Genomic DNA, 27,860 nt, shown 5'->3' with positions numbered 1-27,860 from the left:
CCTGTGGAAAATGGTAGCCCCCAGTTTTTGGGACCACTAGAGATTCACAAAGCTACAGCTAGTACGGTGGTTACAAAGATTTGTGAGGCAGTCGTTGTCTTGGTGAGACCCAGGGGTGAATAAGCTGGGGATTTTCCTTGATGTAATTGTAGGATTTGCAAAGAAGAGGTTTGGGTGCTTTGCAGGAATGATCAATGCTGCCTGTGCTATACCCATGGTGGACAGGAGGCACGTGCAGCAAGGGGATGGAGCACTACTGCTGCACGGGCTCTCATGGACAACTTTGGCAAATTCCTGGATGCCTGCAAAGAACAAGTGTCTCTTGCATCCCAGGATAGTCTACCGTGCGGTTTTACTTGCTTGCCGTGCTGCGATTCCCTTTTTCTTCTCCCAAGGTTCTTTATTCACTGTGCCCTTCAGCTCCTTCTATTCCACCCCCAAAAAGGCAAATGGGGACCAACCAAAAGATAGCAGACACTTCCCTTTGCATGCTTTTTCTCCATATCTTCTGGTCCTGCTGGTGAGGAGGCTCTGCAGCTGCCCGCACGGCACATGCCCCCTGCCCCTTACCATCCACTGTCCCAGTTCTCCCCTGCATGTTCCTCCATGTCACAGCTCCTTCATTTCCAATTCTGTGAAACACTGTGCATTGCAGAGAAAGCAAGCAGCAATAGGAGAGACAACATGTTCCCAGCCCTTCTCACCCAGCCTCCTCGAACCCAAAGAGGGGCACACGAGCACCTAGCAGCCAGCTCTGAGATCCAGAGCCACTCCATTCTGCCACGGCCCACACGCATGTGGGGTATGTGAGGCTGTGTCCCATCAGCACATCACAGACGGGGACAGAGCTCTCAGGCACTTTGCCTTCCAGAGTGATTTATGGGCCCTGTCAATCCAGCAGACTGAACCGCAGAGACAGCTGGAGCGTGCAGCACAGAGCAGCAATCCATCACCACCGGGTGGGAGTCACCCAGGAATCTATCAAGAGCTTCATCATGGTGACATCTTTGCAGAGGCAGAAAGAGAAACAAAGGAAAAAGGAGACAGAGAGTGAGCCAAGAGTGGAAAATCCACCTGGCTTTTCTCAGAACTTCAAAGCTACAGAAGAAAAACACAATTACAGACACAAAAAATATTTTTGGTGTTTGTAGTGACTCAGGTGGACCTGCTTTAGAGCCACAAATGACAACGTTTCACACAGCTGGGCAGGGTGCTCTGGTGCCAGCCATACAAGCAGCAATCAGAGATTGCTTTCCCATTTGCTAGTTACAGAGCTTCGTGGTAGTTATTAATCATTTCCAGGTATGACAACTGGATGGTTTTGACGGCAAAGGCATTTTATTGTTGGGGAGATGCCACTGGCAGAAGGAATTAGCCCCCAACTCCACCGCAGAGGAGAAAGATGATGCCCTGTACTTGAAGAAATCAAAAGCAAGCTGCAGCATTTCACTATATGGCTGTGGGGTTTGTACTGTAACCTAAAGCTGACTCCTCAGCAGGAGCCAACCTGCTGCCCTCAAATGCAGTTACGCGTGTGACCCGAGACCCACAAGGACATCTGCGTGTATGAAGTCACAGTAACATACAGGATACTTACACGAGGCCCGCATATACCCCCAAGTCCAGAAAAATGAGTGTACAACGGTTCAGCACATACAAAGGACAGGGGCACACGCAGAGATGTAACTGTGTGGAATCTACCAGCATGGTAGGAATGCAGAAAGCAAACTCAGAGACGCACAGAGATGCATGGTCCCCTGAGTGGTGCCATGATCAGTGCAAGAGCGTACATTGTCTTTCTTTGATCTACAACTCACCAATAGGAAATATGTCAAGTTCTCCAGTAAAAAAGCTTCTCTCCATCCCACAACTCCATAAGGAAACCAGGGAGTGTGATTTCTCCCAAATTGGTTAGACGTTAGGGAGAGAGGTAAAGAAAAGAAGTGAGCATCTGCTCTTGGAGAAAAGCAAAGCAATTTACCTTTGAATAGGAAGCAGCAGAACAAAGCGCATTATTTCTTTTTGCTCCGGGGACAGACACTGATGTTGTTTTGAGTCATGCTGATTACAGGTTAAGCAAGTGTTCCCAAAGCTGAGGAAAGACAGAGGATGTGTTGGGACCTCTCAGAACGCTATAAATCAGCTGAAAATCTGCCAAAAAAAATAATAAATCAAATGATCAAAAGGATTCAGGAGCTGGGAGTAGGGGCAACAAATGCATTTGGGCATCACAATGAGGATTAGGCTCAGATAGGGGTCTGAGAGATAAGAGAGATGGGGACGTGGGTCAGGGAGAGGAAAGGTCATGGGAGGAAAGCAAAGGTGGGCACAAATTGGAGCAGTGGCAGAGACTGCCCAGGAGGCTGAGGGCAGGACACTTGGACTGGAGAAGAGGAAGTACCTGGGACTGTGAAGGAAGCATTGGGGACTTGGCAGGGGCCATGGGCAGGGACACCTCCCACCAGCCCAGGCTGCCCAAAGCCCCATCCAACCTGGCCTTGGACACTTCCAGGGATGGGGCATCCACAGCTTCTCTGGGCAGCCTGTGCCAGGGCCTCACTGCCCTCATAGTGATGAATTTCTTCCTTGCAACTAATCTAAATCTACCCTCTTTCAGATAAAAGCTATTACCCCTTGTCCTATCGCTACATGTCCTTGTAAAAAGTCCCTCTCCAGCTTTCTTGTAGGCCCCCTTTAGGTACTGGAAGGCTGCTATAAGCCTCGAGCCTTCTCTGCCCCAGGCTGAACAACCCCAACTCCCTCAGCCTGCCTCGACAGCAGAGTTGCTCCAGCCTCTGATCATCTTCACGGCCCTCCTCTGGACTCACTCCAACAGGTCCATGCCCTTCTTGTGTGGGGGGCCCCAAGGCTGAACTTGGCTCCTCTGGGGTCCTTCGCTTGCCTCTGGCAGACCCTCTCCCCAGTTCAACCATCCCCACAGACAGCAGGTACCCACACGCCCTGAGGAGACATTAAAGTATGGGGGCTATCATTTCCAGTGTCACAGGGCCTGCTTTTACAGCACAAGACAGGCTGAGCTGTGTCTAGCTTACCTCCAGCAGATTCTCCGGTGCCGTCTGAGTCACACGGACTATGTGGAGCCATTTGAGTTTATGATCCTTTTATCTCTCTGACCAAGGGATCATAAGCTGCTTCCCCCAAGAAGAATAATGAAGCCTCATACATTACACATCCCCCAAAGGACTTAATTCCCCTTAATCTAAGGGGAGGATTTGCCTCCAGTCCCAAGCCCTTTTATTATCCATTTGTTGCTCCATCTGTAGCACAGATCATAAAGGATTTTTTTTTATTTTTTAAGTCAACCTTTGCTTGGGCCTCATTAAGGCCTTACACAAAGTCCCAGGCTGCTCACAGCTCAGAGAAACAGAATAAGACAGAGGCAGTGAAGCCTGTATGGCCTCATCCTCCCTCATAACAGCGCATGGCAAGGACAGGGAGATGTCTGGCTCATAACCAGAAAAATGAAATGATGGGTCAAGAGGAACACAGCAGTGACACTTACCCTTCCCTCAGACCCATGCTTGCACTGAAATGGGCTGTTCTGACAAACGAGAATGGTCCTGGTTTGGTGAATTACGGCTATTCACGCTGCAGGAGCAGCAGGAGCACCAGCCAGTGAGCCAAGATTCCTCTGTGCTACACAAGGTACAAAAATACACGAAAGAGATTGCTCCTGTCCCTGAGAGCATGCCCAGTGCTCAGCTTATTTTTAAATACGGGAGGCATGCACAGCCTGCTGCTGTGATGGGCTGTGGCTACTGGAGGAGCTTGCCTCCTTCCCTGATCCACAGCCTGGCTCTGAATATATTGCTGTGCTATTCTCTGCCTCTCTCTCCTCAGCTGCAAATTGGAGCCCTACCATTCAATACAGTGGATTACTTTCAAGGGACTAGGTGCCATAACGGTACAACTGAGCACGTAATGGGGATTCGAGAGGGTTAAACAAGACACTGCTTTCTCTGCTTGCATAGCGTCTGTGTGCTAGCCAGAGGGGATACATGTCCATGTAACAGGCACCCCTTCAGTGCAGTTGCCCTGACTCCTCTATGAGCTGTGTGCGTATACATGTACGTGCTGCTGCCCCCAAAAGTGCTGCTGCTTTATTTTCTTCCTTTGCTGTTCTCCTCACTGGGCTAGAAACTGGCACTGAACTGAAAGTAATTTCCTTTCTTTTTAAATAAATAATAATTTAACAATGCATGCTGCTGAATTCATTCTTGCATCAAAGGGGAGATGATTGCACTTCTCAGGCCGGAAAGGCAGAGAAGGGAGGAAGACACAGCTTTATAATTAAATTTGCTTTTCCTCCTTTCTTTGTGCGTCTCATTAAAAGAAAGAGTAAAAAAATGAAATAGAGAAAAGCACACACAGAACCTTGTTTCTCAGCCTCGGGAGAAAGGCAAAACTCTCTTGTTTGTCTTTTGCTGCTACTTCCATGCAGCCTCACGGATAACCCGGGTGAGAGCCTTTCAGTTCGGTGGGGGTGCCCAGCAGAGTAGGAGAAAGCACAGCAGGAAAAAGCACAGCCATTGCTGCTGCTGTCTGGAGAACAAGCAGAGAGCTGAATCCCCAAGAACTTGCTGTACATTTTCTTTGACACCTGACACACATAACATGCTATTAGGGGTACTATTCACACATGGTAGAGCCAAAGTGCCACAGCAAAGGGCGCTGTGACATGCTTATGATTATTAGGCGAGTCACTGGCTGGCTGTGCTGACAGAGCCGCTGCTCTTCCTGCCTGCTCTGTCTGGGGCCTCAGTTTTACATGCTGAGGCTGACCAGAAGCACCCCACTCACAGAAACCACTGGCATAGAGCCCCCCCAGTACCATGACTTCTCTGGGAGGCACTGACTCTTGTAAGCTATGGCACTAGCAGAGTTTGACGAGCATCCCTGCAGCTCTGACCAACCTCCCCTGTCCAGCGTGTGCTGGGGCTGGGGCCCTGGAAGCCAGCCTGAATCCTGCAGCGTCTGCCTGGAGGGAACGCCCCCCGGGGACTGGGGATTACTCACCCTTAAAGAAATTCACTGAATAAGTGAACAGCATGAAACACTCTCATTCAATCAATGCAAACAAGCACGCTGCAACTCTCTCCATAATGACCCTACACTCACAGCCATCTTTCTCCGTGGAAAAATAAATGGTTCCGTATTAAGGAGGCTTTGCCAAGTGTAGTTTATGAGAATAACAAAAACGCTTTCCTTAATAAAAGGAAAGCTATTGGAACTTATGTACCTAGATATTGCCTAGGTTAACTCCTTCAGAACATCCTCTTATCTCTACTTTGGTGATCTCTGTCATAGCCTGGGTGCTGCACAGGCTTACATCCTGTGCATGGCATCCACACTGGCTTTAATCCCATGGAAGGACATCCCCTGAACTTGAAAGCAGCTCACTTCCAGCAGGGACTTTGGTCCAGGAACTGTTTGAATTCTGTCTCTCTCTCTTCCCTTTCTCCTTTCGTGTACAGCAAGTTCTCTTTGCACCTTTACTATTTAGTATGGCAGAAGAGGAGGAAATCACCTTCAGCTTTCCTTGCCATCTGCATCCCAATTGCTCCGGTGGGATTTGGGCTGCATTCCAAATTGTTCCATTTGCAGTGGATCTGGGGCACAGGGAGGACAAGCTGACTGGGACACGTCTCAGTGGATAAGACTCCAGAGCAGCTCGCTTCTGGAGCCTTTCTGTTCTGACTACTGTAGTTACGGCTGGCTAGGGCTGCTGAGTGCTCTCCTTCATGTCACCCTACAATTTACCTGCCAATCTGCAGCATGGACTGCTTAAAACAGAAAGCCCCCCTACAGACAAAATTCAAACACAGGGAAATAATAAAAAATACAAAAGTGGCATCGCTGTGCATTATAAAATAATGAAACTGTTTTTTTTCAATTTGTTTCTGCCCCAGATAGTGGCAGTGATCAGCACTTTACTAAAGATGCTTCTTCCACATCCTGGCATATGTTATTACTGTTATTAATAGCGAGCCGTTCCCGGGGGCAGCACTCTGTGCAGGTACATTTATTTCCTTCACAGCCCTGTCACCCCCTTGCTGGTGCTCTAGCTCCCTGCAGCACACCCCACTACGAGGCAAGGGGGGCACATGAAGCTCAGGCACCAGCCTACCACGCTCCAGACACAGCCCAGCCTCATTCTGTCACTCAGGATGTGCCTGTTGTTAGTTTTATATCGCCATAATTGCATTGCATGTGCCTCATACCACTGCTATTTCCTGTTCCTTTCTCCTAAATCAAGACTGCCCTTAGGAGGGATAAATAGTTGGACACTACCTCCTTCCCTCTGAGCCAGCAGGAATGGGAGTTTTCAGAACTTGCTGCTCGGCAGCGAGGCAAACTTTCTCTTTCTCCCAGGAAAGCAAAACTTTCTTGTTTCTGAGTGCTGACTTCTGTCCTCTGAGCAGGACTCGACCCGTGTATTTCTTGGGACAAGGGCAGGAGGGCTGCAATAGGCAGGTACTTGCTCAGGTGTTACTGCAACCACACAGCCTCGGGCTCCCAGGCACTCCCTCACAGCAGGCCCAGGCGTACAGACATGAGCAAGTAATGAACTGGGACTTAATATAATGCATAACAGAGATGGAGTAACCACCCTCCAGCCAACCAAGGCGAGAGAAAATGGACAACTGTATGCCTCTGATTCTCCACTTCCCACTGCTTAACTTACCTACCTCAACTGCAATCTCTCCAAGGAACTGACAACGTGTTTCAGTATGTAATACAGCAGGAACATGCCCTTTGGGATTGCATGTCCTGTCACAGCAGAAATCACAGTGATAGCTCAGCCTCAAATCTGGCAAAACAAGAGCAAGGGAAGTTTCTTGAGAGAAACTCCCCACCTGCACAATGCCCTGAGTCTGGGTTCAAAATACACAAGGTACATTCTCTCCTGAGACAAATGTGCCGAGCGCCTTTCCTTTCCTCAGTCTGTAGGATGTAACAACTTCTGGGGGTCACATTTGCCTTCCCTGTGTGGGAAGAGGCTCTGTGCAGTCACTAACGTGCTAACTCCGTCAGCAATGCAATCCGGAACTTGTGAGCGCTGGAGAAATCAATACAAGCGGGCAGTTCAGCTGCTCTTTGCCCACTGGCCATGTTTGTCAGCAGCACAAGGGAACAGTGTAGAGCCGTTTAATAACACAGCTCATTAGGCTTCTGACAACAGGGTATGATGGAACTGAGCCCTCAAACATTGAGCCTCGTGAGTCTATTTGTATGTGCACTTTCAGGCTGGGTATGTTACATTTCCCAGCATGTGAGGAATGCATATCGGGCACAAGATCCAGAGGGAGATTCCCTGGGGAAACGCTGTAGGAATTCCCCTGAGGGAGCAAAACAGAATGCTCAGGAAAGTGCTTGGAAAACAGCTTACATGAAGCAGGTAGAGATGACCTAGATGTGACAGCTTCCTAATGGCGAGAAAGCTGGCAGAGCTCGGTTTTATCAGGGTACCTCCAGAAGAACCACTTCTGGCTGCTCTGCTCTAGGTCACAGTTTTCCTTGCCCCAGGATCTTGGCTCTAGGCTTCTCTGTTGCTTCAAATACCAACACTCATTGAGAAGCAGAGTTGCAATGAACGGTCAGAATCGGGTTCATAGCACTCTGCCAGTTGTGTTGAAAAGTCTCACTGCAAACTTAGAGGTGGTTTCCACATGAGGGGAACCAAGACCCTGCACCAGCTAGCGAACAGAACGGCGAGGAAACAGGCTGCCTCATTCCTACGAGCCTAGCCACCTAAGCCATTGTATGCTTTTAGAAAGACACCCAGCACCAATTCAAGGAGTTCCAGTAACAGATCCTCCACTACAATCCTAGGCAAGCCGTTCCAATACCTCATTATTGCATTGTCGAAATTTTATTTCCAGTCTAAGTAAGACTAGATACCCTTCTAGCTATTTAACTTCCAGGCACCAGATCTCACCATGGCCACTGTCTGCTAGATTAATGAGCTTTCTATTATCAGAAATCTCTCTCCTTGTACTTAAAGGCTGTGATCAAGTCACCTCTTTAGCTTCCTTTGTATATACCAGATGCAACTCCTTGGCACCGTCACATCTCACAGAGTTGTATAAGGATGAATATGTACAAGTCGTGGTTCTACAATGACAGAAGACAGACTTGCCAGAAGTGCAGTCATTATTCAGAGCTGTTCACTGAGTTTATCTGCTCTGGACATAAAATTCTGATAAAAAGTCACTGGCTGGAGCAGCTATTCCATTGCGGTTGGTCAGCTAAGTCAGATAGAACAGTTTCAATTGAAGATCATGGAGGTGTATAAATGCTCATGTTGACTCCTCTGAGTGCTTTTGCATGCAGGCTTAGATTACTTTTCAAAAACTCTGTATCAGCAAAATGCATCTGCTTCAACATTTGGGGAAGAAGTATCAGGGATAAATTCAGAGTTTCAATTTTTCCCTAATATTCAGGAGGGGTAATATGATTTTGGCAGAATGGGCACAGACTCAGTGACAAAACAGGCTCCATATTTTCAAAAGAGCTCAGCACCTGGGTGAATCCAGGCTGCTCTTTTGAAAACCAGGCATTAGCAAGGTAGGTGAAATCATGCAGTTTAATCATAGTGATTATTTACAATATGCAATCTGTTACGCCATTCTCATTCCAGCTCTTTGGCTGTTGCCACAGCTTTCATTTTGTTATTTACGTTTCCCCCTTGACTTCCTTTAGCAATGTGGCTACTTATTTCTCTTCTCCCTCTACCTCATGAGAGCTCATAAAACAGCATGACAAGCCAAAGATCTGAAATACATTAACACACATAGCAATGCCGCTGAACCAGAAGAATCAAAATTAACGCAGTTTGGTTCTTGCCTGCCCAGTCCTGGCTTTCTTATTCTCCACACAAACATCCTTCTCTCAGCTTGAAATTAGCATTCGTTTTAAATATTTTCACACTCTAAAATTGTTCCTAAATGTGCATATTAGCAGGTGGAACAACTTACTAAGTTACTCTTAGCAAGCTAACATTCATCTCAACAAAAGCCTATTATACTTAATATACATTATACTTCTTACTTCCCAGGATCATAAAACCCAGAATCACTAATGAAACCAGCATACTAACTCTTCACCTGGGACTAGAGAGATCAGGGTGTCAAAGGCGGGGGGCGGGGAAGAAAAAAAGCATACATTTTAGGTGTGGAAGCACATTTGTGCAGGAGACATTTGTGTAAGTTTAGCAGGACCTACATTTTCACAAGAGGTGGAGAGATGCTCCTTCCACACAGGTTTCCAAACCAAATGATGTTTATAAGAACTGTCAAGACAATATTTGCTTGATCTGACAAAAAAAAAAAAAAAAGGAAAAAAAAGTTGAAAAAAATGTTGTTCTGGCGAAATGGCACCAGAAAAAAAAAGCCAAGTCTGTCATGCTGGGACCTTGCTGTCAGACATCGAATTTAATAAGACAACACCTTGGGTCTCTAGGCCACCTTTGGTCTTTGATGGTGACAGAGCAGGTCACCTTTGGTTGTGCCAAGAGAAGGACAGGGCTCCAACTTCTGCCCAGGCTCCTGGAGGGCACAGTGCTTGCTCTGACTGTTGGAAGGAATCTAGTACTGCTACAGTTAAATCACCTGCAAAAGCAACACTAACCGCACTTACAAAGAATCTTTTGCAGGTGTCTGTAGAGTCTGTACAGAAGAAAACCAATGTGCTGGGGGGAAAATAACCTTCGCAGAGCTCTGTCCATTCAGGTTTGTTAACACCTCTTGCTGGGGTGACTACTTGGTAAAACATTACCACCAGATCCGGGGCAGAATACAAGGTGCCTTTCAGCTGCAGACCTGTCAAGGACACAGGACTATGGTAGGCAGGAGTTTGAAAACACAGCTGCAAAATGGGAAGGGGGCTGGTGTTAGGTATTAGTTTAATCCACATCTGAGACAGAATTGGGTCAGACTCCTGAGAAGATGCACACACAGCATTGGCCAGGGAGGAGGGAGCTGGGAGCCCTTGTCTTACCTACTCACCAGCACACACAGTCCCAGGAGTGAAAGGGCTTTGCTCAAGACGTGTAATGTACAAAGTCCCACCTAGTAACGCCCAAAAGGTTTAAATTTGTTTTTGCACTGTTCCTGGGTTGTAATTGTTAAGCAAGGATCAAAGAGATTTTGGCAATTTAGTTTGAGCAGAGAAAGGAGAGAGCATGGAGGGTTTCTAAAGGGTTCAGACAGCTGAAAGATAGATAGGCGTGCTTGGGACACTTTGGGAAGTGGGACTGGGATGGGGCTATGTTCCAGCCTGGATATGCACATACTAGGGACTGGGGACTGCTGCTAGGCTGCTGCTACTGTGATGGCAAGAAGACAGTGTGATGAGCAGGGAAGCCCAGCTGGCAGCCTCCATCACCAAGGGGAGCACAGGATGGCCCCTGTGGGACGCACGGTGCTCGAGCCGCGTATATCCTACTCAGATCACTGCTGCTACTCCACAGGAGAGAAGGGGTAGTGGCAATGCTTCAATACATACCTCTGCATTGCAGCAAGTACGCAGAGCCCCAGCACCCCGCAGAAGGGGAAGGGACCAATGTGTCTGGCCCCACCCCGGTCCCACCCACCTTCCCCAAAACCACAACTCAGAAATCCACTCTGGCTGGCAAGTCTCTCCCCTTCCTCCTCTCCTCCTTCTACCTACCTGTTTGCCAGGGATGGTATAACAGGGGCAGAGGATAAATCAGGTGCTATATCAGGGTATTCTATCCCTGACTGTGTAAAGAGCAGCTTTTGTGACTTCCTGATGTGATTTACCATACAATGACAACCTTTAATGTCCGCCAGTGTTATAATCTACTTTATCTTAATACAATCTTCCCCTGCTGAACCCTCCAGAGTCTTAACTGCTATTTTCAATGGAATTTTTTTTATTATTATGACTTGATACTGTGATTACTGTCGCACTCCCGCTCTTTGTGGAAGGGGAAATTAATAAGTTTTTTCTTAAGCACTTTGCACCAGAGCTGAATACCAATCAGCCCCTAAGCTGGGTTCCTGCGCCTGCTGGATTCAATTATGATCCTTTGCTCTGACTTTCCAAGATACAGCCATTTTCAGATCAACAGCATGTCAGCACATCAGACCCTGTTTCACTTGCCAAAGGTCCTCATTGTGGTGAGGAAAGGTGACAGGCACTGGGTGGGGGAATGCGTGGCTTTTCTACCATTCTCCTATGGCTACCCCATTCACAGTGATCTCCACTCACATGCCCCTGTATGAGGAAATTTGGACTCATCATGCTTTACAGAGGAGGGTCTTCCTAAACTCTTACTCTTCTTAAACTTCTATTCTCTTCTGCTCAACAGAGTCTTCTGCCTTTCTGGTCTGCACAGGCCAGCAGTGACCTGGTCTGCAGCATTTGCCCAGAGAAGCTGTGGATGCCTCATCCCTGGAAGTGTTCAAGGCCAGGTAGGCTTTGAGCAGCTTGGTCTAGTGGGAGGTGTCCCTGCCCGTGGCAGGGGGGTTGGACCTGGATGATCTTTAAGGTCCCTTCCAATACAAGCCATTCAATGATTCTATGATTTGTATAAGCAAGCAGTGAAAGGAAGGCTTACCCACAAAATGCTGTTTCTACCCTGACGATGTAATATTTCTTCCAGAACTGAGAGTGCATTCGGTCCGTCACTGAAGTACTTCACTGTGAAAGATGGCTTGCTGTCCCGATTCCTCAGCAATACACTGCAATAATTGAAAGGCAGAGAGAGCGTCATTGTTTCCATGCCTTGAGTTAGATTGTTCCCACTTTGCACTTCACCATATTGCTAGCTACGGTGCAAAGTGATTTCCTTCTACGAGGTAGCATTTCACACCTTATTTGGACAGGTGTAATTGAGCACATAAGGGTGAGGATATGCAGGGGAATACACTTGAGCTCTCATTTTCTACATTTTTTCTTCTAAACGAAGGCCTGAAACGCAGGCGCTGGGTCAGTATACCCAGCATCCTACAACTGGGAACACACGTGGAATGGATGTTTAATTCAGAAGGCTCCACAGAATAGATACCCAGCCTGCCTCAGTGCAACCAGCCAAAGGCATTTCCTAACTCTCTTAAAAACACCTATGGTACAAACATCTAGATGGAACTGACTCTAAAATACTGCAGAAAGAGATCAGGGCAGAACGTGGGCATTGTGTGTGTCCTAGGCTCTTGGGGATGATGCTATAGCATTTGCCTTTCCCTTTGCAGTTCTTTCAGGACCATCAAGCCCCCCTGACCTCCCAGCTAGCCAACTGCTAAGGCAGCAGGGTAAGCACTGGCTGAGTGAGCAGCCAGGCTCAGAGCCCAGGAGGCAGAGCTAGTGCCAGTATTGACCAGGAAAACTGAAAAAAGTGAACATACTCTCTGTAATTAGTCAACTTGATGGATGTCATCAGGTTTGTTTGCTTCCTGCAAAGATGCCAATAGCCTAACAGAGCACACTTCCCCATTATGTAATAAAACCATACAGGTAATTAAAAAACTCCTGGCAGGACTACAAACAAGAACATTATCTACGAACTGTTTCAGTGGAGCAAGAGGAAATGGAAACTGAAAATTCCACTTCATTTGAAGGGAGACAGATTCAAGGGATATTTGAATAAGAGCTGGGCCAGCAAAAACTCGTATATACATCAACATCACCCTCTTTTCTGCTACACAATACCCCCTTTGGCTATTGCAGCATTTCTAAAGATCCCAAATTAAATTAGGGCCTCTCTGCACTGCTTTTATTCTATATCAACACCTTTGAGATTCTATAGAAAAACAGACAAAAATAGGCACGTCCTATTTTTCAATAGAGAAGGAAGAGACACGGGAGTTGTCCTCTGTCTCACTGGTCAGTTCCTGAAGTGCACAGATATTCTCTTAACGCCTAGTCCAACGCTCTGCTCTGCCAGCTCAGCCCCACTCCTTTACAAGGAGTAGAGGCTGCAGCTGAGCACTGTGATGGAAGAACGCTTGGAAAGCAAGCAGTGGACAGCAGTGGCAGGCTTTGCTGGCTGTCAGATTCATCTGATTTGGAGTTAGGAGGGAAAGAAGGGGCAGTGATGGGATAAACAGCCTGAAACTGTGGGCTAAGCAGGAGGTTCGGTGAGGATCTTGCACCCTGCCTCTGCTAGCAGTGAAGAGCCCGCTCACAAGGAGGGACAGAAAACAGAGGAAAGGAGGGAGAGTGCAGGAGGTGAGAGTCAGACCTCAGCACAGTTCCCTGTCGCAGTGGACTGTGGGTGGTTTCAAATTCCATTTTATGGCTACAGCAAGCAGCTGAAGATGCAGCTGGAGAATTAAATAAGCTTACTGGCACACTGACAGCTCATTAGGTATGTAAGCCCAGCAGCACGCAGCGCAGGCTGGTGCAGAAGAGGGCACACAGCAAAGGCTTTGCAGAGGCAGCTCTCTTGCTGGGGTACCCCAGCAGCACACCACGCCGGCTCTGAACAGCTCAGCGAGGACAAGGCAGGCTGCCCGGGTCATGGTTCTTAGGATATTCATAACTGCAGCGATATCCTTTCTTTCTTCCAGGGCTTTTCTCCAGAAGAACTGACTCTCCAGGTGCCTTGCAGAATATATCAGGCACCTTTTTGCTCATTACTGACATGCAGCCTCCACCTCAGTAAGCCTCTGATACTTATCTACTGACAGGGGCAAGAAGCAGAGAGCAATGTGTCCTATTTAAATGCACTCAGCACCTCATCACACCAGTGGCTGACAGCGTAATAGCTTCATACAACTCCTGCTGAAGCCAGAAAAATCTAAGTATGGGCTTCAATGAGAGCCAGGTTTGGCTGGTAAAAATCACAGATTTATGACAAGTCCTTGCCAAATACTGTATATCATTCCAATTTCCTTCCTCTAGTGTACCTGAGAAATATCACCTTCCTATCAAGGATCATGAGCAAGCAACTGTGACCTTAATGTGCATCAATATTAAAGGGCAGTTGCCCCAGACAGCAGCTTAACGGGAGATTTTGGGCAGAAAGGTCAATCACCTATGCCGCATGCAGCACAGATTACAGCAGGTTTAAGTCAGAAAGCAGCATTTGACAGCTACGGGGACATGGCTGCCTCCTGCTATTCCTGTTGGTCAGCGATCAGTTGGGAGGCCTTAGGTGACCTTTCCCTGCCTCAGTTTCCCCTCGATCACAAAGCGATTAATTTGTTAATGCTTCTGCCCCATTAAGGATTAACGGGCAGTGCTCTGGGCACGTGAGCTAGTTCTTCGCCAGGTACGGAGCCTCACACAAAGTGCTGACACGAGCGCAGATCACAACAAAATGGGATACTAGATACGCAACGGGAAGAGGCAGAGATACACAGATGAAAGCTGTATCAATTGGGTGACTCACCAGAATCCAAACAGTCACCAGGGCTTAAGTGCGGTTTATTTATAGCTGCTGTGAGCACAGAGCAGCCAGATCTCAGAAAGAGAGCCGAGAGAGGAAATGTGTTTTTTTTTCTATTATTTTACGTCTGGGGAATGTTTCTTGCTCACAGGAAGCGATAATTAAATCAACAATTAAAGCCACAAAGATTCCTGAGTCACAGACAATAGTGCATTGTATCTGACCTCTTCTGCCGTGCTTACAAAGCTCAGAAGTGATCTTGCTGATCTAAGAAAGGCAACCCTCTGGTACAGGAAAGTCACAGGCAGACAGCTGAAGTGGGAAGGAAGCAGAGAAGCAGCCAGGCTGGCTGGAGAGCAGCGGGGTGGACAGGGACTACACCGCTTCTGCACCGCTCAGCCGGGGCCCTGATCTTCCTTGGAGGCTCTGACACTACAGATAATGAATTTTTCAAACTGCACATTGACAGAAATAGCATGAAACTACCCTGAGGTAAGCAATTTCTTCCAACACTGCTCCTTCAGGTCTAGGAGACAGGCAGTACCAGCCAGCCTGGGAGCTAGAAAACAGCTCTATAGAGCCTGCCCAGCAGCCTCAAAAGGAATAATGCCACTCCTACTCTTTGCCAGCAAGAGCTCTCTCTCTTCCACCACTGCAAGAAAACAGCAGACCCCTTTACCTCAATAAATATTTCTTATTGTTTACAAAAGCATCATTAAAGAAAAAATTAAGCACATGAAAGAAAAAATAAGGCAGAATTTCTCCTAGCAGTCTTTTGGTGGCAAAGCAGCCTTATTAGTGGATAGGAGAATTCCCAGTGCAGCTTGTGTTCTAAAACATGTGGGAAATAACATCTCTCGGTGACTTTTCTCCAACACAAAAGGGTTTGTAACAACAGTGCTGACAGGATCCGAAGCTGGAACTCCAGATTTTCAGCTTTGACAATGGAATTATTGCACATTATTCTTTCTAAGCGAATTAAACCCATTAATCATCATAATTAGTAATGCTCTGTGTCAGTGATATGGTAAAAGAGCTAGTCATTATACTGTGCTATTAAGAAACTAAAGAATGATACTACAGCCACTACACGCTGCTGCTGTCACTGGCTGGCTGCGGAGGAGGATGTTAATGCCCAAGGCTTAAGAAGGACTCCAACATCAAAGAGATACGAGGTCGGCAAGAGATACCATCACTCCCTCGCTGACTTTCAAGCCCTGGAGGTGCAGAGAAATAGCAGAAGAGAACAGATCTATCCTTGGTGTGGTTCTGCTTGAGCCAGGTCAACCATGGCAGAAATGATTTTGGCCCACGAGGCTTCCCTCTTGATTTGTACCTAGAAAAGCCAATGACTTCTAAGTGCGAGGACAGTTCCAGTCCTGTGGCACCAGGGATGGGATGGGTTGCAGGAGGAATCTGCGAGGATGCTGAGCTTTGGCACATTTACCCCAGTGCTGCTCTCATTTCATCATTTCATCACCATGTATACTGGGACCTCATTAATAATGTGGCTACCAAACGTTAAATATCTATCCATTAACAAATGACTGACCGATAAACATTTATCATGATGCAAGGGCACTAACCCAAAATACATAATGCTCAGATACTAGACACTTGTTGAGCCTTTACAATCTATTTATGAAGTTTGGAAAATCTGATTGTAGCCCACTTTCCTTTGTTTGAATTTAGTTACATGCATAAGCTGCAAGTGTCAGAGGGTACCCCATGTGCTAGGTGCAATATGACCTCAGAAAAACACCCCTGATGATCCCTGCCCGAAAGGGCTTACTTACCAGGTAAATCACAACACAAAAAAAAAAAAATTTCAACCAGTTTTTCTTCCTTATTTTGCAAAATATCTCTTGAGAGAGGGAGATTTTTTTAAATCTAACAGATTTGTTACCTGAAATCAGTTATCAAAATGTTTCACTAATTTCGTTTTCTATACCACTCACTAGTCAGGCTAGGTTGCTTAGTTACAATTGTCATTTCGAATTATTTCTGCTTCATTTGTCTGATTCGGCAAACAATGAGTTCCCTGATTGATTCTGATGTTGAAGCTGACAGAAACTGAATTTAAAATTTCCTTCCTGCCTGCCTGGTAAGACTGGAAGGTATGAACATTATGGAAAGGGAATGCAAAGGAGTCAACCTCAACACCTCCCTCATACAGAAAGGACGTTCCTCCCAGTGCCACCAGTGAGACAACTTGCCTGGGGTGTGCGAAAGGCTGAAATAAACCGGTGCAAACAGATGACTCTTTGCCCTTTCATCCTGTGATGTTTCTGCGCCCGCAGAGACGCTGTGCCCACGTACACCTGTGCTGGGCAAGAAGCCATTGTCCTGTAGTAATTGTCCTTATCAGTCATAATTCCACATGTTCTTAGGACAAGTGCCCAAATTATCCATAAATTTGGCATATGGCAGCTCCTCACAGAACTGTGCGCCTTGTTGGACTGAAGCTTAAATCTTCTGTTAAAAGCAACAGCCCTCAGCTCCGTGCCTCTAGCAGCACGTTCTCTAGCACGCCCCATCTTTAACACATGCTCCACTCCGTTCTCTTCACATCACATCAAATCTTTCCTCCTTACTTTGCCACCCCTCCCACACCAGCTTCTAAAAACTGCTTCTTCAATGGTACGTTTGGGGCTTCGAAGTCAAGTATTTCCTTAATTTGAGCTCCATCTAGTGATGTAACTGAAGCCTTGTCTCCAGCCAACCCTCACACTGCGTGCAAGGTATTTTGTGCTGGACACAAGGGATGTGGGACTGAACAGCACTGGACTAAAAAGCCTTTCTGTCTGAGAAGATATCAGTAACCACAGCTTGTCAGCACCTCACAGTTGCTGTGTGGCATAGGCTACAACATCACGGGAATGTACTTTCACTGGCAGTTGGGGGGCTAGGTAGAAAGCTAGAGGAAAATCCAGGGTACACCATAGCCCAGCAGATTCCCAAAGGATTGTCTTTATGTTCACCACAGACAGCTCCTGGCTCTTGCCCTCAGTGGGACGGATCTCCCCCACCAGCTCCCTCCTGCAGCCGTACGGCTGTCAGGAACTAACCACGTTTTAGCGGTGCCATCTCACAGGGAACGGGCTGGCCTCCCAGTGTTACAGGAGGATGCTTGATACTTGGCTGAACCACATGGACTGTGCAGCCTGAGGAACAGCGCTACTCCTAGCCATGTTCTGCAGCAGCAGAGCACTTCGGTTTCCCAAGCCGCCAGCACAAGGCATTCCACCAGCACTTGTTAAATTGAGCACCAGAGGCCAATAAAAAGATGTCAGAGAGGAAGAAAGCAGTGGTTTTCCCTGCGTATCTGGCTGCCTTCATATCTGCATGTAACACGGACGTGCACAGCACAGCACCATGGGTCAGAGGGCAGTTCCTGTGAGCCCAGGATTTCGTGGCAGCTCTCAGGCTGCTGTGGGTGCCATCCCACTTCTCTGCGGGGTCAACGCAGCATCGAGCTGCATGCCTGCACAGAAGCAGAGAAAGCCACGGCCATCTCACCCAAAGAGAAGTTTCCTCAGCTGTGAGCTTCCCAAAGCTTCGATCAGGGATACTGCAAAGTATCTTCATTCTTCTAACCCGATCTGCTGAAAAAGTTTCTCAGCAGAAGGATACCAAGGTTGGGCCTTGAGGTACTGAGGGAACAGACTAAAATAGGATGGAGGCTAGGGAAGAGAACGAGGATCCTCTGTATGGACCCTTAAATCTTTCCAATTCCATGCACGGCACCTCTGGAAACAAGGCCAAGGAAGTCTCTAGCATATTTCTCTCTCATTCCCTGCTCAGAAAGCAATTGCTGCCATATCATTTTTCATGATTTTTGACCTCTTGCCCCCATGCACAGCTAACATGCTGGCACTGAGGCTGACACACTTTTGGAATCACAGGCAAAGCTCTGAAGATGAAAGAGGATTAGCTTCCCAGCAGGGGAAGAAATACAGCTACTTGGAATAAGACAGAGAACTTTCTTGTAAGCCTGGAAATCTCCAAATTACATCTTTTCCTCAACATCCCTTCTCCACTAAACCCTCAGCCTGATGTTTCCACTAAGCTATCCTGTAGTGCTCAGTTGATTCTCTTCTCTTTGGTCTGTGCTCAGCCGTCCTGGGCATGGTGTGGCTGCCTGAGGTCGCAGGTCATTGCAGTGCTGAGTTCTGAGCATAGGCTGCAGTGAGATCTGGCTCAGACCCCAATACAATGATATAAAAATACAACTGTGATAGAAAAATGCAGACCCAAAGAGAAATGCAGGTTATGCATCCTCCAGCTGCTCTTCCCTGCTCTCCCCCTCTTTGGCAGAATGGCAAATTTCGTTTCCTGGAGACGTTTTACTGGGCCATCAGCAGGGAATCAGGAGCACAAATCAGATTATTTATTGCTGGCTGAAATCGCAGAGGTTCCACAATAAATTGGAGTGCAATCTCGTTTACCTGCTTTATCCCACTCCCGCTTTGGAGTAACAATTTCACAGTCAAATCTTTTGTTTAATATTTAAAACATTCTACTTCCCATTTCTTCTATCGAGGGAGATCACAATTCTCTGAGACAAAACGTTCAATAGATTCTCAGATGGCAAAAAAATAATATAAATCGTATCCAGATAGTTCCTTAATTTAAAGTGATAATAATTTACCAAGACATTCTTAGCCAAAATAAATGTATCTGTATCTATCTGTATACATATATATCTACAGCATTTAGAATTTCATCCCTCATTTTTGTAAGATTCATGAAAGATTTATGAGTTATTCAGCTACACTGAGTTCCTGGAATATTGCTAATAAACCTTTCCCTTATTCCTATTGTTACATCTCATCAGCCTCTCAGCCATTTCAGGCTTTTGAAGCATACAGAGGTTCTTTTTTGCTGAAGAATTTTAATATCTGCTTCACTAAGATGAACGTCAAGTTTTGTTACTTGGTCAAATCCATCATTTTCCACTCTCCAACACAACTTAAAACCTAGGCAGACAACACATTTATCCCTTATTAAGACAGGAGTGGAGTTAGATGAGGGAAACCTCTGAAACCAGATAACGAATCTCTACAAATGCTCCAGCCTTTAAAGAATTAAGCTTTAAAGGTAGCTTTCCCTGAAAGTCAATTCAGGATTATTATCATCTCAAAGGACGGGCTGATACACATCCCACTCTGCCAAATAAAAGTCTACAAATGCCTTTAAGGGCCCATCCAAGCATGAGTCTCAGCAGCAAGAGCCAAGCTGAGATTTTTATTTTGTTCACTACTCCCAATAGAAGATTCTCTTCCCAAACCTACTCCCATGCCCCCCTTTCTCCCTGCCACCACTCGTTCTCAGTTCCTGAGCAGTTCATACCACTAATTTCAAGGAAATCTCTGAACGCTTGTGGATTAGCCAGAAACTGCTTCCTTAGCAGACCACAGGTTCCCCTCTTTTGCAGACTCTCAGAGCTGAGAGGTAGCACTTGGTGTAAGTCCTACTCACTTCCCAAAGATAAAGGCATAAGAAGGATGTAGTTGCCTGCGTTTAGCCACGAGACATGCTCGTGAGCAGTCTGCAAGGATTTTCTCGAAAGAAACCAAACACCAAATCAAAGTAAGCCTTGTTATCGCTGCCCCAGGAAATAAAACGAAGTTAACCCCATCAAACACACTCTGTTACCCAGAATCTAGATTTTTCAGTTCAAGCTTCCAGCTCTTCACGCCTTATCTTCACGGCATTTTCCCTCCAAGCAAGGGTCTGGAGAGGCTGCTGCCGAAGCGCTGTTCAAGGTCAGGAACATGGCTGCTCAGCCTGCTAATAGAGACACAGCGATATTCCTCCTGTCAGTGCTAATATAGAGATCCACGCAGCATCTCCAAGAGGCTTCAGTCTGAGCAGATTCTCCAGAGCACATAGCGGATGAGTCCTTTAGATTTTAATCCTTTGCTTTTTAATCTTGCTCTCCTCACAGTCTTATCATGCGCTGCAGAGTTTCCAGTGATTAAGCCCGCAACCGAAGGAGGTGAAATTGCCCTGTAGACAAGAGCAGAATAAAAGGAAGGAAGCCCTGGTTCTGCTTCTTATCAGCAAGCCCTATCCCAAAACCAGGCCTGGGGAAACCACCTAGGGAGAAAAACAGCTGAAATTCCATCTTAATTACTGATAGAGCTTTCATCACAGCTGTAACTGCATACCTCACCGTCGTAACAGACCTATCACCACGACACTCCGGCACGATGAGCAGAACTATTACGCCCATTTCATGGCACCAAGACCAGGGAAGGGAAGCAACTGATCCTCCGTCAGACACAACAGCTGCCACTAAGCACAGAATTTACCATGCAAGTTGCAGACTAATGCCTTAACCACTAGTTTCTTCTGTAATTTACCTCCTAAACATAAACCTCAGTACGAAGCAAGCCTTTATCTCTCTCAGTAGCATTTTGCCTCTCTTCCCAGGACAGATCACTGCAGTGGGCATAGACCCACGCTAAATATTGCTGTTGGAGGCTCTCAGTCCTGAGAATCCCCTCCCGCAATGTATCAGAGGAGATTTTGCTGGCAGCAAAATACACAGCATCAGCCAAGTATCGGACATCGTTACGGATTGTCTCTTCTGGACCCAAGTGATCCAGCTTGGAGCCAGCCAAAGGTGCCTTTACGCCCTATGAGGCAGCACACCTGTGTGTCAGGGCGTGCAGGCAGAGCACAATCTGCTCGGTGCCCTTCCTGCCTGACGTCGGTGCGACGCGGCATTGCAGGAGCTCACGAAGGCAGAGGGCCTCCAGACTCCTGGGGATTAAGGAGGCAGCTTTCCACAGACTTGTCAGAAATGAAGAGAACTGACAACTCTCGGGATTTCACTTTCTTTTTACTCGGAGAGCGTTCTGTTCTTAATTACAATTGGCAGCCACAGCAACCACCTCATTTGGCTTTGTCAGGGCTGAATTTGATTACATTCGGAATAGGAAACAATACGCCTTCCCTAAGCCCCCAACACCTTGGCCACATGTCCAAAGCTGCTTCCTTTGGGAGGAGTTCCAAGGAACAGGAGCGGTACAGGGGAAAACTCCTTTGGGCTTAGAGATTTCTCAGAGCACCTCAGCAAAGAATGATCCTATTGTCCTCCTTACCCCTAAACACATTTTTCCTTCACCATGAAATGAACAATAATAATAAATAATAATAATAATAATAATAAAGCAGGAAAAATAAAGGACAAGCAAATAGCTTCACCTCCTGACCTTACACCTGGTACCCCACCAATTCATGGCTGGACTTGAGCAGGCTGCTTCAGTGCACCACTCCCAAACGCCCCCGGCTGATGCAGCACCGCACGGCTGGGAGGCCAAGGACAGCCATTACCCTCCGCCGGAGAGCATCGAATGACACAACCCGTGTATTGCAAGTGCACTGGCATTGGCATTGCACAGAGATTCTCCTGAACGCTCTCAGAGTTGGAAGAACTGACGTTTACAGCCAGACGAAACACAGTCACACCCTAGAAATCCTGTTTTTACAGTGTTATCGATTCCTCCCAGTTAGGTAACATACAGAGAGAGAAATACTCCCACGCATGAGACAGAGTTCAAACTAAGAGGATCTCAGCTGCTTTTCTTCATGGCACTCCGGTATTTCCTTTCCAGCATGCGAATGCAATCATAGCACAGGTTGTCTTTGCCCGAGTCTAGGATTTTACTGAGCATCTGCAAAACTAGCTGGTTTAAATTTGAATCTTGGCAAAGATCACCCCTTTGCATCTCCAAAAAGTATATCCCACATTGTTTCATTCTGGATTTTCTTTTTTTTCTTTCATAGCAAATTACACACAGTAAAGCTTTGGAAAGCCTGTCTCTGCTCATTGCCCATCAGCATACCAGAGACCCCTACCATGGGATCTCTGAAACAACCGCTGTCAGACAAGTCTCCTGCTGCATCCAACACAGCAGCACTTTCAAAGTCTGCAAACAGAGAGGACAACATGTGAAGCTTTGCTAAAGCAGCCTGAGAACTGTGAAAAATCTGCGTCCCTTTCTTGCTAGGCAGACTGCAGTGCAAAGAGGCTCCTTACATCTCTTGTTAGCAGTAGCATCTGGCTGATGCAAAGAAAGGCAATGAAAGTTAGAGAAGGACCCTTATAGAAAACCTCAGGACAACACAACATGGAGGAGGTAACCAAGACTTCACGTGTCCTGTAGAAATTTTCTGAAGTTTCAAGCACAGGAAAAAAAAAAAGAAAAAAAGAAAAAAAAAAAAGATTCGCAAATTGGGACCTCTAGGCTATAAAATGTGGCTCATGATACAGCAGAGCTCAGCTCTGTCTGACTCATGTCCCTGTAGCAGTCTGCCTGTCAGAGGTAAGAACCTTTTATCATTCTCTTCTAAAATTTTCCAGCACAACTAAGACCTTGACACGCTGAGATGGACAGAAAAAAAGAGCCTGCACCAAATCTTTAGCAAGAAGGCACCAAACACATTTCGAGGCACTCTCTATCTAGCATCTCCCTTTATTCCCCTTTCAGCAGCCCTGGGAGCAGCTGGGATTTTAAGCACTCAGCACACTTCAGCAACGACTGGAGGATGGAGGGCACGGGAAGCACGACAGCAAGGAGCTGGGGGCTGACAAGAAAAGCATGAGGGATGCAGGTGTTCTGAGTACACGAGGTTTGTGGATGACTTATACAGTAAGACACCATCCATTATACCGGTGCCGTCTCGGCTGGATTAACTCCTGGCGGGCAGGAGGCAGCTGGAGAGATGGATTTGCTTTCCTGTCACTCATGATCAAGCCCAGTGTTCGCCACTCGTTCAAACAGGTACGCGTGCTCTCTGCTGCAGAGGAGCTACTGACAGCTTCACACATTTCGGCAGGAGTCCGCCAGCCATCTCCTGCTTCCTGCCAGACTTCTTTGGCAGGTCAGCACAGGGAACATAGCACTGCTGCTTCCCCCTCAGTGCCATACTGCTGCTGCTTGTCTGGGACAAACTCTGATAGAACCCATTGCACCTCGAGGTGAGAAGCCTCCCTGCTGTCTACAAAGAGCTTTAAGATCCTGGAGGGAAGGATTCCGCCAGAGCACGGTGTTTACCAGCAGCACAGCGCCACATTTAATACGAATCATCACCCACCAACGTCACAGCCCCTGCAATCAGTCCTGAAGTGTGCAGTACAAGAAGAAAAAGATGATGCCTGCCTGGTTTTTTCTCCAGCCCTCCTAGCTAGTCAGTCATCACTTGTTTGTTGTTTGCGAAGGGAGTTTTTGTGCTTGTGGATTTCTGTTCCTGCCTCTGGATCTACAGTAATCCCATAATTGTGATGCCAAGCGGCACCTGAGGACAATTTTATCACATTCTGCATAATGTGTAAATACCATTAAGTTAGACGGATTTTCTCATTAATTCTCCATCCCAGTGACAAGCCAGGAATTAACACAATTGATTTTCCAGTCCCTGCTCATTATCGATCATCCAGGAACTTAGTCACATCTCATCTGTTCCACCTGGGTCCCAGCATTTATTTGTAGACTTCAACATAGATTAAACTAATAAAAAACAATGGGTGTAGCAACCTCTGTGCCCCAAACCCAGACGAGAACAAGTTATACATGTTCCTAACTCCTTTGGTGGGAAAATTCCCACTACAGACCAGTATCCTACAGAGAACAAGCAGTGGGCAGGTTAAGGAACAGCCTGTTGTACGCTGCCTGTTGCTCTAATATTTTCCATCTTGCCATCAAAATAAACGCACACCTCCACGCTGCTCCCTAAAGACTTACGGAAAACAACTGTTCATAGGGTGCTTGTTTCCCAGGGGTGCTCTGTTTGAAAGCAGTGGAAGCAGTAGAGCCTGCCAGGGCCCTCCATGATTCGATCCACATTCTCCTCATTACTGCCCCTGAATTCTTCCAACTTTGCTGTTTGTCTTCAGTGACTGCAGGAGTGCTGCCCGGCAGCCCCGGAGCAGCAGGGAAGACACGCATTGTCTGCCTCAGCAGGTAAAGAGAAGAAAGTGAAAAATTTGGAAAAATATCTAAGGCCAAAATGAAAAGCAGTAAGTACATCACAAAATTCATTTCAGCTCTAGAACAGATTCTGTGAGGCTGCAAATGAAGAACAAATGGTGGTGCAGGAGGCAATAATCTCCGTGTCTCACAGTGCTTCTCCTGTTCCTGGGGTTCCCACCATGTCTGTCCCCCTGTCGGACCAAACAAGTAGAAGGAAACATTCCCACAGCATGCTGCAATCATGCACTCTAGAGCTTTGTTGACTTCCTCCACTACCATCTCCTGGATCAGGAGTGGAGGTCTGGCGCACACAGATTTTTCTGCAGAAATCTACAGGCAAGGCAGATCCTTAAATAGTAGTTTGGCAAATGCTCTGCTAGGAAACAGATGTGCTTTCAGCTCACGCAAGCCTCCCTGGGCCTCAGTGTAAAACTGACATGCTTTTGGATCACATCTTGCACTCCCATTCGCTAGCCTGCATCTTCCATCTCTCAAATATTCTCTTACTTGTTCCATATCGTACTGCTCCATGGGATTACATACTGTGTAAATGTACCTGTTCATCTGTAGCTCACCCAAGAAACAGGGAACCCAGAGAGCCACACACTCTTTCTGGAAGCAGAAACAAGTAGGTTGCTGCAGACAACACACGGTTCTGAATCCCCCTTACTGACATTGTCTGTTTTTCTGTCACATACATGCAAAAGGGGATTCACAGACCCAAATCATCTTCCTCTGCCATCCATTGCAGAAAGAGCCATTCGCTCTGGCTCTCGCAGATTGGTTGAGTGCTGAATGCTTTTGCTTTGCTAAATAGTGTAGGTAAACCTCTCCTTGACCCAATGATCATTTTAAACCTTGCAAAGGTTTAAATGCTCACCACTACCAATATAATGAAGCATCTGTCTTTTATCTGCATCTGCAACCCTGTCTTCAGTTTTGTTCTTGTAGCTAGCTCTCAGTTCTGTCATGCAGTGGTGAGTTCCATAAATCAAACTGGAAATGGCAGGGCAGGAAGAGTAAAGTCTCCTCCTAGGCATTCGAAAAACACAGCTTAATCGCACAAGCCATCTGCCTTGCCCTTGCGCTAGAGGACCTGTAAATAAGTGTAGTCTTTTAAAGCCATCAGCTAGCTCTCTTTGGCTCATCTAGATCCAGAAAGTATTCAAGACAGGTTCAGAGACGGAATTATCAGTAGATAATAATAATCTTTATGGAAGCTATTTAAGGCAAATTCAAATCTTTTTTATTAGGTGACTTGAAACTTCCAGTGCAGGGAGGTGGAACAGGTCTGGAATATTAAGCAATAAGAGGTTAGAAGGGATATTTCAATCTGGTTGCTGTTTCTCCAGATAATTGGATTCCTAATCCCCGTAAGGTTATGATCTCAGTTTACTCTGCTGGGACAGAAGGTGCCCAATTAGTCTGACACCACATGACCCAGCACAGGCTCCAACACTGCTTGCAAGAGGAAGGTAACAATCTGGAAATCATCACAGGAGGGGAAAAGTAAGGTTGGTGCAGATACAGGCAAGTCAGGTGCTGACAGATTGGCTTCTGTCTTGGGTTTCTCACTGGAAGAGCCAGTGGCACACGCCTTTCTCCTGCTGTGGAACAACAGCCCACCACACCTGCAAACACAGAGAATCATAAAGTCCGTTCTCTAAAGGGTGCTAGCTTACACACGAGAGCCTGCTCCTGCCTAAACACAGCCAGATAAATACCTCTGCAGCCCAGATCCAGCAGTCCACTATGAGGTGCTCAGAAGATAACTTGTCTTGGTAGTATTCCTGCTGTGTTGTCAGGTTTTTTTGAGGTTATGGTGCTGACAGGCAGTAGCATTTAGCAGAAAAGCATGGGGATGGGGAGGTGTTCTGTTCTTCACAGAGAACCTGTATTACATCACAAAATCATCTCTCAAGGACCGTGAAGTGTTCGGCTATGGCACAGGGGAGCTTGGAAATACAGTGGAACCAAGCTCTTGTAAAACATCTTCACAAACGGGATCAGAGCACAAAGAACAAGTCAAACATGCTATTCCCATCTTAGGAGAAAATAAACAGGAAACATTGCTGGGCTTAAATCTAGTCCTAAACAAAAAATAGATAAATAAATAAATAAAATAATTTTTTTCTTTTTTTAAAAAAAGGAGCCCGAATCAACAATGGTTTGTGAGGGTCAGTTCACAGAGGCCCATGAAGTTCACAGTCCAGACAATATCTGATGTCTTCTTGGTAGTACTGCTGCTATCAGCAACCACTGAATGTTTGGTACAGGGACTCTACCAATTAACAAGGAGAAGGAATGTGTCTCTGGAAAAGAAAGCATCCTCAAGGAACTGCTCATTTCTGAATAAGACACTAGACAAAGACTGGTGCCGAAAGAGGAATAACAATCATGGACAATCAGACAAAATGCTGTCACCTTCCAGGTCTCTAAATTGGCTGTGGCAGCACAAGGAACATTGCGAAAAGAACATCCAACCCTCATGGCTCCTGGGGATAAATCAGACAAACCCACTGGCTTGTTCATATGGGTAAGACTTATTGCACACGGATGATTTTGCAAGTTCTTAACTGCACCTTTTGAGCAGCCAGGGATCTGTCTGAATCCTCTTACACGCCAGTGCTGTCTCATGGATGACGTTCTGCTGTTTTTTTGCCAATTCACTGCAGACCACAAAGGTTTGCACTGCAGTAGGTAAAAAGAATTTCTAACAAGTGTGCTAACAGCCTGCATGAGAAAAATATGGACACTTTTTAAGGTTATGCTGAAAATAAAACAAAGAAAAAATCTGTCAGAAACCAAGACTTTCTCCTTTATCAATGGCTGAGCTCATTTCCCCCTGCAGCCTGGTAAATACAGCCATTCGTGTGCAACCAGTTTTATGGCAGACTTCAGACTGGAACAGATTTTTATAGCCCAACCTTGAACTTTAGCAAGCACAGAATCCCAGTTGGTGAGACAATAAGATAAGCTGCAGCATCAGCCTGAGCCCTGCTCCAGGACAAAGCACGGGGACTAGCATTAGGTGATGCAGTGAGCTAATGGGGCATCGGGGACAGGGCTGAGTACAATGGATTGCTTGCTAACTGGCTCCCTCATGACCAGCAGGACCCTTGACACATCCCAGAAAGGATTCAGACCTTGCAGATCTAGGACTATGCAAAGATCTGGCAGAGCCTTATTCCATTTCCAGTCTTGCTTGCTTATACAGCTCTTCCAGCTCATTTCACTCCTGCCTTGCAACCACATAGACCTGCTATTCTGCCCATCCAGGATGTCTACAGTGAGCAGTGATTGAAATGATATTCATGAGCTAGGCACCAAGCCATGGGACTCTCTTCCCTGTCACTCACTTAGCAGTGACTGGAGCAATTTATAGTAAATTGAAGTGTAAGGACTTGATAATGAAACTATTTCATTTCCATCTCTGATTCAGCTGCCACCTGTAGAACTGCAGCCAGGAATGGGCTCTGAAAATGCATTATAAGGCCATT

At 46.6% G+C, this 27,860-nt stretch overlaps 1 protein-coding gene across 7 annotated transcripts in view; it reads right to left on the bottom strand.

Moving 5' to 3' along the window:
• The window catches only part of DISP3 (dispatched RND transporter family member 3), a 138,277-nt gene that overhangs the window by 102,391 nt on the left and 8,026 nt on the right, over positions 1-27,860 (bottom strand). For 3 of the 7 annotated variants that reach the window (XR_014573366.1, XM_083803139.1, XM_083803140.1), the window contains exon 1: positions 11,606-11,729. The gene's annotated coding sequence lies outside the window, so the exon portion shown is untranslated. Of the gene's footprint in view, positions 1-1,981; positions 2,152-11,605; positions 11,730-20,035; positions 21,551-27,860 lie in introns of those variants that run through there. The other 4 variants (XM_083803144.1, XM_083803141.1, XM_083803142.1 and 1 more) reach the window with 3 other exon arrangements.

The sequence above is a fragment of the Anser anser genome, assembly GCF_964211835.1.
Source record: "Anser anser genome assembly, chromosome: 17".
Lineage (NCBI taxonomy): Eukaryota > Metazoa > Chordata > Aves > Anseriformes > Anatidae > Anser > Anser anser.
The sequence above is the reverse complement of the archived record's forward strand: the minus strand, read 5'-3'. Positions and strand labels throughout refer to the sequence as shown.